A 12437-nucleotide genomic window follows, 5' to 3' on the forward strand; every position below is an offset into this window, starting at 1 on the left:
TAATCTGCATTCCTTTTTTTTTTTTTTCTTTTCCGTTTTTCCAGACAGGGTTTCTCTGTATAGCCCTGCCTGTCCTGGAACTCACTCTGTAGACCAGGCTGGCCTCAAACTCAGAAATCTGCCTGCCTCTACCTCTCAAAAGCTGGGATTAAAGGCATGCGCCACCACTGCGCCACTGCCCGACTAATCTGAATTCTTTAACAGAAGCAGAGGAGGGAAATGCATACGTTAGATTAAGCATCTCCATTTTTCCGAATGGAAAAGCAAGGATGCCCAGGAGGCAGGAAGGGATTCCTGCTTGGTCAGTTCTTGTTGGGGCATGTAGTACAGCGGGGAGGCTGTTCAAAGCCCTGAGTGGAACCTCGCCTTGGAACAAATTTGGCTCGGGTTGAGCCTGGCTGCTCTAATCAGGGTTTCTGAAAAAGAAACGTTTAAAGGCCTGACTGGGGTTTTGGCTGCTGCGTGTAACTGGTGATCGAGACACTTTGTAAACCATAAGCACAAAAGTGAGTCAGTTTAGAGGTTCTTCAAAAGCTAAACAAGGAACTGCCACGTGACCCGGCAGGTCCGCTCCTAGGTATGTAGCCTCAGAAAACCGAGCACGCTGCTCAGGCAAAAACTTGGACACCCATGGTCCTGGCAGCGCTGTTAAGAACAACAACAAAATAAATGAATAAAACTTAAAACGACCCAAATGCCCATTGGCGAATGAACAGCTAAACAAAATGTGCTTCGTCCAAGCAACAGATTGTGCAGTCATAAAAAGGATAAAAGTGCCGACAGAAGGGGCCAAGGAGGTGGCTCAAGATTTCAAGTGCCCGAGTTCACGCAAGAGAGCTGTACTCCGGATTTCCCGGAGCCCACGAAAATGCCAGGCGGGCAGAGTGGCTTGCTAGACAGAGACAGGATTCCCAGAGCACGCTGACTAGCTAGATTAGCTAAATCCACAAGCTCTGGGTTCAAGTGAGCTTCTGTCTCAACGAATAATGGACACTCGCATGTGCCCTACAGATGTGAACACACACCACACCTACACAGATACATGTTACAAGAATCAACTTTGAAAATATCACCGTCAGTGTGGGAGGCACATATGATATGGTTTGGTGTCTGTGAAATGTCCAGACTAGGTAAACCCCAGAAACAGAAAGAATAGTAGAAGTTGCCAGGGCTTGAGAGGCAGGGACAAATGGGGAGTGCTTAAAGGATTGTTTCCAGCAGTGGTGGCGCACGCCTGTAATCCCAGCACTCTGGGAGGCAGAGGCGGGCGGATTTCTGAGTTCGAGGCCAGCCTGGTCTACAGAGTGAGTTCCAGGACAGCCAGGGCTACACAGAGAAACCCTGTCTCGAAAAAAAAAACCAATCCAAAAAAAAAAAAAGATTGTTTCCTTTGAGTATCTAGAAACCAGATAGCGGTGATGGTGACAGTGACTGTCCCAAGTGCCTGAGCTGCTTATGTGAAAATGGCCAAACCATATCTAAGGTGAATCTCAGCATGGAAGAAAAAAAGTGAATTAAGGGAGAGCTTTGTTACATAAATGATACTTGGCATCGGAGGTCGCTGAAGTTCTGGAAGCGCCACAGTCTGTAACATTAATGAAAGAAAGGGCCACTATGTAGCATCTAATGACTGAGGATGCTACAGTGTGCAACCTGTGCTGAATGGCAGCTGCCACTGTGTTTAAAGTGGTGTAAGTGATTTGCAGCAGAAACAACTGCCTCCGCTTACACTGTGGTGACACTGGCGATATTCTAGTCACCATGTTTTTCTTAGAGGGAAAAATAAAATAGCCCAACTTCTACGGTTAGGCAGAGCCTACCTGTTATAACTGAGCCCACTGGAAGCTGTTTCTAACAGATTCAAATGTTCATTCTTAGGAAAGGTCGCTATCAGGGCTAGCTAGTTAATCCACATGCAAAGGAGTGGTTTGAGCCTGCCCCGCCCCCGAGCTGGGTTACAATGATAGCAACTCTTGAGCAGTTACACTGTTCTTTCTGGAAGGTCAAAGTTTAGTGGCAAGATGAAGGAAGGAGCCCTTCCCTGTCTGTTATCAACCTCGAAAACGGTTCGCCGTCCTTCAAGAGCTGAAAGACCTCTGTCTTGTAGTCACGGTTTATGTTTAAAAAGGGGCGGTATTAGCTTATTATCCATCTGTGCCAAGTAACTTTGGCCTGTTTACAAAAATCAGGATTACCCACAAAGGACAAAAATGTGTCACCCTCAGACATACTCAAAAGAATGTGCCAGAGGCTCCAGCAACAGTTCCAAAGAAGAGTTAGAAAAAAAAAGTCTCTCTTTAGAACGGCGGCAAATATAATTTAAATAAAGGCTTTGCTTGCCAAGGTGACTACTTACTGGTCGGGATGGGCCAACACCCATTTAGATGTGTTTATTTAAAAATCAGTCACATCAGTTGGTAGTTAAATCTTGAGTTAATTTTCTAATGGGGACAATGACACATGCAGCATTTGGCTTGCAAAACTCTGCTGTCTTCCCATCCGTGTTAAATAGAAGGATCCTAATCCTTTCTTACAGATAGTCTTGAATGCCCTCTTGTAAACCTTTCCCTTCCAGGAAAGGAAGGGAATAGGGAATTTCTGAGTACCCCCCCCCCATAAGACAGGCCTTGCAGTGTGTAATGTTTAAAATGCCTGCAAGTACTCTGACCTACTTTATCTCATTCACTACTCACAATAGCCCGACCTGGAACACTGGGCCCTAGCCTCCTGCTCTTTGGCCAGCGCAAGAAGCTGCCAGGAGGAAAAGCTTAAATGACTCCCTTAAAGTTTCGCTTACAGTGGCCAGCTGCAGAGCCCGACAGGACTGGAAGCACGCTATTTTGATTGGAGGGGACAAGGAGGGCGTGAGACGAAGGCTCTTGCAGCACCAGCTGATCTTGAGCTTTGTTTTAATTGATCGATACATTTTAAAATTGATTTTATTCGTATGAATGGTTTAGCCTGCATGAGAATATGTGCTGCACATGTGCGTCCGGTGCCAGCAGAGGTGAGAGGAAGTTGTCGGGGCCTCTGCAACTGAAGTTCCAAGTGTCTGCGACCCAGTATGTGGGTGCCAGGAACTGAACCTGGGTCCTCTACAAGAGCAACAAGTGCTCTTTACTGCTGAACCATCTCTAAAGTGTTTCCCCTACTTTGTGTGTGTGTGTGTGTGTGTGTGTGAGAGAGAGAGAGAGAGAGAGAGAGAGAGAGAGAGAGAGATACATGCATGCACATATACAAGGGTGCACAACTGTGCTTGTGCATGTAGAAGCCAGAAGGGGGCCGTGGGTCTCTTGATTTATAGCACTCCACCTTACTGAGCCTGGAGCTAGGCTAGCAGCCAGCCAAACTCAAATTATCCCCCACTGTAAAGGGGGGTCAGGAACCCACGAGGCTACAACCTACTTTTTAACATGGGTGCTGGCGATTCACGCTCACATCCTCACGCTTGTACAACACGGAGCCTCTGGCCTTGAACTCTTTATCCCCAGACACTGGGATATCAGGCAGGAGTCACTGTGCCTAGGTCACAGTTGCTCACACTGGTACTCAGCCCAAGGCTTAGAATCCCTGGATTTATAAAGCTCAAGCCCGAGACAAGAAATGAACTGTATTTAGCTTTAAGGGACGGTAGTGTTCTGTAGTTTTGTTTGTGGGCTGGTCTGTCTGTTTTTCCAGCCCTTTCCAGGACGGCTGCCATCTTGAAGTTCTCCAGCTGTTAGACTGATTCTAGTACAATGTTCCCTACTTTAAGCTCAGACTCTGGTTTGCAAAATGTTCCAGGTGGCTGATGGAGGGAAAAAAAAGAGAGGAGAGAGAGAGAGGAGCAAAACTTATGGCGATATTTACCTGGGATGTAAACCCCATATGTTATGCGCTTAGCGTGAATTACCTCTAAAAAGGCAATGTTTCTTTTTCTGTAATGCAATCTGATGAGGCCCTTCCCAGAATAAGCGGCTCATGTGGAAAGATTCAGATGAAACTAGACATGTGGAAATGAACGGTGGGTGGTTTTGTTTGTTGTTGTTAATAACGGAAAACATGACTTTAATTCTTGGTTGTATTTTTCTCCGCCTCCCCAAAAAAAAAAAAAAAAGTCCATGAGCTTCCCGATGGCCAGCTGAAACCTCAGTTCATCCTCAGTCAGAGGTTCAAAGGCGTGAGGCGTGCATCAGTGACCACACACAGACACACACACCTTGCTCTGAAGCATCAGACCCATTACAGGCTGATGGTTTACACAGCACTACACAAAGCCCTGCCCGCACATCTGAGACTCTTTCTGGAGTGCCCTTGCTGTTCATTTATATTTCCCTACCACTGCGTGTGTGTGTATGTGCGTGCGGACACATGTACGGGGCGCACACACACACACACACACACACACTCCTTGATATGCATGTAGAGGCCAGAGCAGGATATTGAGACAGGATCCTCTCATTGAAGTAGAAGTTCCCCATTTCAGCTAGTCGGGCTGACCAGTGAGATCTGGATATCAACTTTTTTTTTTTTGTCCCCTGATGGGCACGTCAGTGATACCCAGCTTTTTTTTTTTTTTACAGGTGCTGTACATATATTTAAAGTCCTTCTTGCAGAGCAAGCATTCTTACTCAGTGAGCCATCTCCCCAACTGTCCCCCACTTTCCCCCGTCTTGAAATAGGGTCTCACTATGGAGCCCAGGGTAGCCTAATGCTTGCAATCATCCGTCCTCAGCCACCAGGAGTGCTGGGATTATGGGTCTATGCCACCACGCCTACCTCTCTTATCACTTTGAAAGATGACAGGTACTTGTTTCTTACCAGAAACAGAAATTGTTTAAAATTTAATTTAGATTTTAAATTGAATTTCCCTGGGGAAGAAGTTGTTCTTCCCCAGGGAAATTCAAATCTGCTCCCAGTCTGATGGCAGTGGTTTTCCAGTGGAACACTGGGTTAGCAGGCTTGGACCTGCCACTTCCGGCAACCACTCTCCTGCGGCTGGCTGGCTGGCAGGCAGGCTCAGTTTTTAGGTATTGTCACATGTCACAGCCTGCTAAGCTGGCTTTGGTCTCACTGAGAAGATGCTGAGATGGAGTACGTCAGCTGTGTTCGTCTTGCAGCCCTAAAGGCCCATCCAAGGGCGCTGAGAAATGGTCCACACGGCTTGTGTCCTGTGTCCGTCTGTGACATGTGTCCCTCTGTGACAAGGCTCCTGGAGCAATGTCATCAGCTCATCCTGACTCTGCTGTCAGCTGCTAAGGGAAAAGTGGTGAGGAAGGATTCAGGGAAGGCAGCAGCAGCTGAGTCAGAATGATGGTGTTGGAAGGCTCACAGGAGAGGCTTTTGGGCCAGGTTCCTTCTGCTTCAGTGTTAGCCTTGTGCTGCTGCCCTGCCAGGATCCTGTGGGGAGGAGAGAAGACAGCAGAGGCCAGGGGAAGTGGCTCAAGATGTGACCAGGAATTTTGTGCTTGTGACTGCTTGAGGTCAAGTAGGAAAAGCTCCGTTAGGGAGAGCGCCCTCCTTCTAATCAGGTGTGACTCTTAGATCACTGGCTAGTCTTCTTCTAGTTCGGAGAAAGAATGGCTACAGGGGGGACTTAGTGAGAACTCAGTTGCCTTTCTTAACTGTAAAGCAGTCATTGCATGTAAAGAGCGGTGAAGATTAAATAATAGGTGTATGTGCTCTGTGTCTGTTCTGTAAACGGGAGACATGATTTTAGAGTGTTACAGGAAGAAGTGAGTCAATGGGTTGAAAGCCCTAGGAAACTTAGCAGCGTTGTCACTGTCGGAATATTCTTCTGGGAGGCCACAGAGATGGCTCAGTGGGTAAAGGCACCTGCCACCAAACCTGATGATCCACACAGGAGAAGGGGAGAACTAATTCCCACAAGTCCTTTGACCCCCACACTTACACTGTGTCTGTTTGTGGTTGCAAGGGCCTGATATAACAAGGAGAAAAAAAAACAGGCATATTAAGGGTGTCCCCTAAAACTTCAACATAGCAGTTTTGCCAGAAGCCTAAGGATTCTTAACCAGAACAGAGGTGTAGATAGAAATATTGGCATGGGACACTAAGAGCTTGGGCCCATGGTGGCACGCATCTGGAAAGAAGAGAGGTCACCAAAAGTTTGAGGTCAGCATCGTCTACTCAACTAGTGAGACTTTGTCTCAAAATAAAGGAAGGGAGGGAGAGAGGGAAGAAGAGGTTTCCGTCTGTGGTGTGGGTGGATAACCTTACAAAGCTTTTGTAGCAGTTTTAGAAGATGGCCAAGCAGATACTTTGTTCCATTGGAACTGTCCAACTGATGAACTGGCATTTGTCATCAAGGTCAAGGTCATGTGTAGTAAGGACATTTCTCAGTCTCACATCCACATGGTCAACAACCACCTTTAGACAGCCCTCAGTCTAGAGCTGAGTGCATTGAGCCGCCCCCGCCCCGCCCCCTCCCCCTACAGCAGACTCATTCCCAGGGAAGTGGACTTGGCCTGCTTGAATAAGGAACTTTGGGGTCTTGGTAACAGCAGGTCAGTGTGGAAGGAAGCATAGGTCCTGATGGTTCCTTTCACCTTGGTCGTTTGTAGGGACAGCATTGGGAGATGCTGGCTAGAGTGGTGTGTCTGAGGCATGGCCAACTGGAAGCCTCTCTTGCTGGAGTGAGAGGTACTACGCGCTGGGAGGAGGATGCCCCTTTCCTGGAGGCCAGACTAGACCTCAACAGCTTCCAAGTTCCCAGGCTCTCAGGGTGGATCGCAGCCCAGTTACTCCGTCTCAGTCATTCACTGGCTGGTCCTCAGCTCGGAGTTGTTAGTGCCCTTCCCACGGCAGCCTGGGGAAGCTCTGGTTATCCCCACCCTTCCCAAGGCCACCCTGGGCAGGGAGCCAAAAAAACAATTTATGGAAAAAACAGAGACAGAATATAAATTTTTTTTAACTAAAAAAATGTAGTTATCTGATCACCCGGTGTGTCTGCTCAGTGAAGAAACCCCAAGAGTTAAGACGCACTTCAAGAAGAGATAGCTTCACTTCTATTTGGGGGTGCAGCCAGAGATAGGGTGTGACCCTGAAAGACTCTCCTCCTTTGCTGAGCCACATGTATCAAAAAGGGCGGAGAAGACAGGGACCCTGGGTTTGATCCCCACCAAAGGGACAGGTCAAGAGGTGGGGATTTAAGAGCAAAGAATAACAAATAGGGTCCCGGCTTTCTAAGAAGTGAGTGGATCACTGGGACTCACGACTCATTTATTTTAAACAGTTGAGGGGCTGGGGTTGGGGATGCCCTTCTGCCCCTCCTGTGACAGACAGATATCATGATTTATTTGCCAGGAGAAGCACAGTAAGTTCCCAAGGGGAGGCTAAAACCAAACACCTTCAACTTAGAGCTTGTTGCCAGAAAGACTTGCTCCTCCGTGCCCCATGGAGAATGATGAAATCTCAGTCAGTAGGGAACTTTGTTAATAACCAGGAACTATGGGATGTTTCTGAAAGCTTTCCTGCCAGAGCCTAGTGTGGGCTTCTCAGAAAGTAATAACATGTCTTCACAGAGAAGTTTCTATTAACAAACTGCTTTCTTGGTCAATCTTTTTTCCTTTTCAGCAGTTCCAGCCACTGTGTGTGTATTTGTGCATTTATGTGTGTATTGCTTTAATATATATATTATATTATATTTAACATTAATATAATATATTTAAATATATTATTAAATATATATTCAGTATATTAATATATATCTGTGTGTTGCATATGGTGTTACAACATTTATTTAATATATATATATTTTAAAAAGTATTTAACTTGTCTTTACATATGTATGTCTGTTGCTTTAATATATATGTTATGTACAGTATAAAATTTATTTAACATATTGTTTGTTTTTTAGATATCTACTCATTGCTTGTGTGTGTGTGTGTGTGTGTGTGATTTTATGTGCTCACATGCACGCAGGTACCTGTAGAGACCAGAGAACATCAGATTCCCTGCAGCTGGAGTTCCAGGTCGTCTAGGGTTTTTATTGTTTCGATAAAACACCAGGACCAAAAAGTAAGCTAGGTAGGAGGAAACAGTTTATCTGTCTTACACTTCCATATCATTATTCATCATCAAAGAAAGTCAGAACTGGAACTCAAGCAGGATGGGCAGGATCCTGGAGGAAGGCAGGAACAGATGCAGAGGCCATGGAGGGGTGCTGCTTACTGGCTTGCTCCTCATGGCTTGCTCAGCCCGCTTTCACTGTCTCTGTCTTTGGACACACCAGAAGAGGACATCAGATTCCTTTACAGATGGTTGTGAGCCACCATGTGGTTGCTGGGATTTGAACTCAGAACCTCTGGGAGAGCAGTCCGTGCTCTTAACCACTGAGTCATCTCTCCAGCCCTCAGCCTGCTTTCTTATAGAACCCAGGAACACAAGCCCAGGGATGGCCCACCTATGTGCTGGGGCCCTCCCCCATAAATCACTAATTAAGAAAATGCCTTACAGCCGGCTCTTATGGAAGCATTTTCTCGATTGAGGTTCCCTCCGTTCAGAGAACTCTTAGCTGTGTCATGCTGATGTAAAACTATCCAGCACATAAGTGGTTGTGAGCCTCCTGATATAGAGGCTGGGACAATGAATCCAGGCCCTCCTGCAAGAGCAGTGAGTTCTCCTAACCATCGAGCTATCTCTCCAGCCCTAGGTTTTGTTCTTGAGACAGGGTTTTTACCACAGTAACCCCAGTTGGCCAGGAATCCTCTTGCCTTAGTCCCCAACTGCCTGGGATTATAGGAATGTACCAACCATCATGTCTTTCCTAACCATTCCACTAGGATGGCCATCAGCATCAGAAAACCACTATAATCCTTCCTGCTTTTGTGGCCATGTGACCACTAAATGAACAAGATTCCTGTGCTGTCCTTGCTTCTCTCCATCATAGCACTTGTCCCACTGTCTTATACCTGTGACCTCTATTGCCTACCAACCCAGAATGTACCCTCTTGGAGGCAGGGCCACAGTCAGCTTTCCTGTGTCCTCAGCATCTGCTGTGGCAGATAAGGCCTCAGTAGGTGAGTACACATTCATTCAGGCTATGTTGTCGGCTATAGTCTACCCTTTGCTTGCGCTTCTAAGGGTTAATAGCCTGACTTAGAGAACACCACTTGAATGAAAATGAGGGCGTGGCCACTCCAAGGTGTGGGTGAGGAGAAGGGTTTTATTGTAGAAATAGGAGAGAACAGCCAGCCGCATCTGGAAGAGTCCAGAATGAACAGGGGTGTGAGAGGAGAGGGGGAAGGGATGGAGAGAGGAAGAGAAAAGAGAGGGGGCCGGGAGTAGAGGACCAAGAGAGTGCACGGCCAAAATGGCAGGTTTGTATATAGGAAGGGAAGGGAGGGGAGGGGAGGGGAGGGAAGGGGAGGGGAGGGGAAGGGAAGCCCAGCCCCTGGGCCAAAGAGGTTTAGAGGAGAGGAGAGGAGAGGAGAGAGAGAGAGAGAGAGAGAGAGAGAGAGAGAGAGAGAGAGATGCTTGAAGAAGCCACAGGTACTTAGTGAGTCTTGTTTGGGACCTGGGATCAGGAATACAGAGTCCCAGGAAATGATAGAGAGTTGGGGAGGGTCGAGAGGACCTTTTGGCTCTGACTCATTTGTCAAACCCAGGATCCCAAGGTTTGCTATATGCTATGCCAATTTGGGGTAGCTACATAATTTACACGATGGGTTACTCAGGCAATGAAGGGTACGTATTGCATATTGCCTCGGGATTGGAGGGCTGGGATACAGGAGCAGCCTGCAAGGTTTAGACATCATAAAACTTACAGGGGGCAAAGTCGAAAAAACCAAGTTGTTTCAAGCACATATATTTAAATGTTTCCTAGTAAATGCATGGTGCATGTCTTGACCTTAAAGTGTATCACATTAAATAAAACGGAAAGTTCAGTTACTCTTAGCCACATGTCAGGTTGCCCAATAGCTACATGGAGCTGCTGACATTTCTATATGGGAAGCAGACAACAGGAGCCCCGAGTGTCTGGATGAAAGGCCGGGAATTCCAGGCAGATGAACTATCCCAGGAGCCAGTGTGTACAAAGCAGAGATGTTTTCTCAAAGCCAAGTAGCGGAGGCTGGAGAGGCATCATGCTGCTCCAATAGGACGGAGTTTAGATCCCAAATCATGAGATCAGGATGCTTCTGTTACAGCAAGAATCACCTGCGCACCAGGTAAAATCATATGGCGCAGGTGCCTGAGGGATGAAGATGCCAGCCGGAAGGAGAGGTGTGCGGTGTGCTGAGGCGGTGCCTGGCTATGCATGAGAGACAGGGCGAAGACACTGGCCCTGCCTTTTAGGAAGGGCGAAGAAAGGGGTGGGGATGGCTTTGGGGACTTTGCTCAGGAGGTGGCTTGGCTGAAAGTTTAACCATAGCTGTTTAGTCAACTCCCAGGGACATAAAGCAGAACGGAAGGTTTCCCTGGAGTCTGGGTTTTTTTTTTTTTTTTTTAAACAAAGGTGTAATTTCTAACTCCATCCCCACCCTCTGAATCACAGGGTGACCCTGGACTTTACCCTGACTCTGAGATTGTGAGAGACACTCCTTAGTCCTTGGGAGCTTTGAGAGCTAGGTCCAGACTGGGACAGAAGTAAGGGCCCTTTGTTCTCAGAAGCCAGGGCCACAGAAAGCCTCCTGCTTCCTGCCTCGCTGGCTCTTGTCCCTCTCTCCCTGGGAGAATCCTCACTCCTCAGATGAGTTCAGGTTTTGCGACAATGAAAGGGGAGGCTCACCTCACTTCCCTGGGTTCCCCTCAGCCTCCCTCCTACCTCTTCTACCCAGGGTTCCTCTGATCCCATCTTTATGTGTGTGTGGTCCAGATCAGAGGCAAGTGTCTGGGGCTGCAGGCAAAGTTGGGGAAGTGCAAGCTTCAGTGTGGCAATATCCACAAGTGTGAGGCGTGCCTGCTTTGGGAGAGGTGCTGTGCCCGTGAGAAGGAGTGTGTGAGGAGTTTATTGTGTGCAAGACAGACAAGCCACCTGTCTTTACTGTGCTTAGGTCTCTGTGCCACAGTGGCAGCAGGGACAGCTGCCCAGGCAGTGAGAATTAGAAACTCTGAACCGTCTGGGAGATGGTTCCTGGGCTGTGGAGCAACGTCGGGGTGAGGGCATGAAATGATAGCGGACTGACCGCGTTAGTCTGTGGTGGTGGCTGGCCCTTGTTTGCTTGGTTGGTTGTCTTTTGGTTTTTTTTTTTTTTTTTTTCTTCATTCCAAAAGGTGTATGTGTCTGTGTATGTGTAGGTGTGTACGCATGTATATGCCCATGTATGTGTGTCTGTATGTCTGTGTGTCAGTATGTGCTCATATGTGTGTATGTGTGTGTATGTGTGTGTGCATGTACATGTGTGTTATATGTATCAGGTGTGTGTGTAAGTAAGTCCCTATGACTCTGTCTTCATCCCTACAGCACTAGGATTATCTCTTGCTTTTTCCCTGGGTGCTTGGGGTTCAGCTTCAGGTCCTCAGGCTTGCACATCAAGTGTTGTTACCCAGAAAGCATTTCTACAGCGCCCCCAACCCACCCGGTGAGTCTCTGCTCTTTTCCCATGTTCTTTTTGTTATCCATGAGCACATTTTCAAAATCTTTTTATTTTATGAAAAAAAAGTCCATATTCCCTTTAGATTCTTTTGTTCTGCTTCCATCCCTAAGACGCTAATTCTTCTGTTACCGCTGCTGCTCTGTCCTGTTCTCATGGTAGCTTATGTCACGCGCGTTTATTCCCTTTGTGTTTACCTCTTGGGGAGCTGACTCTCCCCAGTCTCCTAGGGAGGCTGTGGGTGGTGAAATGAAATACTTGAAAAAGCTGGGCAGTGGTGGCGCACGCCTGTAACCCCAGCACTTGGGAGGCAGAGGTAGGCGGATTTCTGAGTTCAAGGCCAACCTGGTCTACAGAGTGAGTTCCAGGACAGCCAGGGCTACACAGAGAAACCCTGTCTTGAAGAGAAAGAAAAAAAGAAAGAGAGAAAGAAAGAAATACTTTAAAATTGTGTCTCTTTCAAAGCTATAGACTTCACTCCATTACAAGATCATTTCTCATGGTGTTTTCTTCATTTAGAAACTCCATTAACAGGCTTAGTGGGTTTTCAGTTCAATGGTATGTATGGTCCATGATGGCGGGGAAGGCAGGGGCGGGAGGCAACTGGATCTGTTGTATCAGCAGTCAGGAAGCCTGGCTTGGTTTCTGAGACAGGATATCACTATTTATACAGCCCACGCTGGTCTGGAACTCACTGTGTAGCCCAGTCAGGTCTCAAACCCTGAATGATTTTTCCACTTGGACTCCCAAATGTTGGGTTGACCGGGATATACAACTATGGCAGCTCTGCTGGTTCCTGGTTTTCTGGTCTTTTGCTGTGTTCCAGGCACCATTGGAGGGTCTCTCACCTGCAAAGTATTCTGCTGTTCTGCAGGAGAAAACGGAGACTCCCCTGACCTAACAGTG

Source organism: Apodemus sylvaticus, chromosome 10, assembly GCF_947179515.1.
Source record: "Apodemus sylvaticus chromosome 10, mApoSyl1.1, whole genome shotgun sequence".
Classification (NCBI taxonomy): domain Eukaryota; kingdom Metazoa; phylum Chordata; class Mammalia; order Rodentia; family Muridae; genus Apodemus; species Apodemus sylvaticus.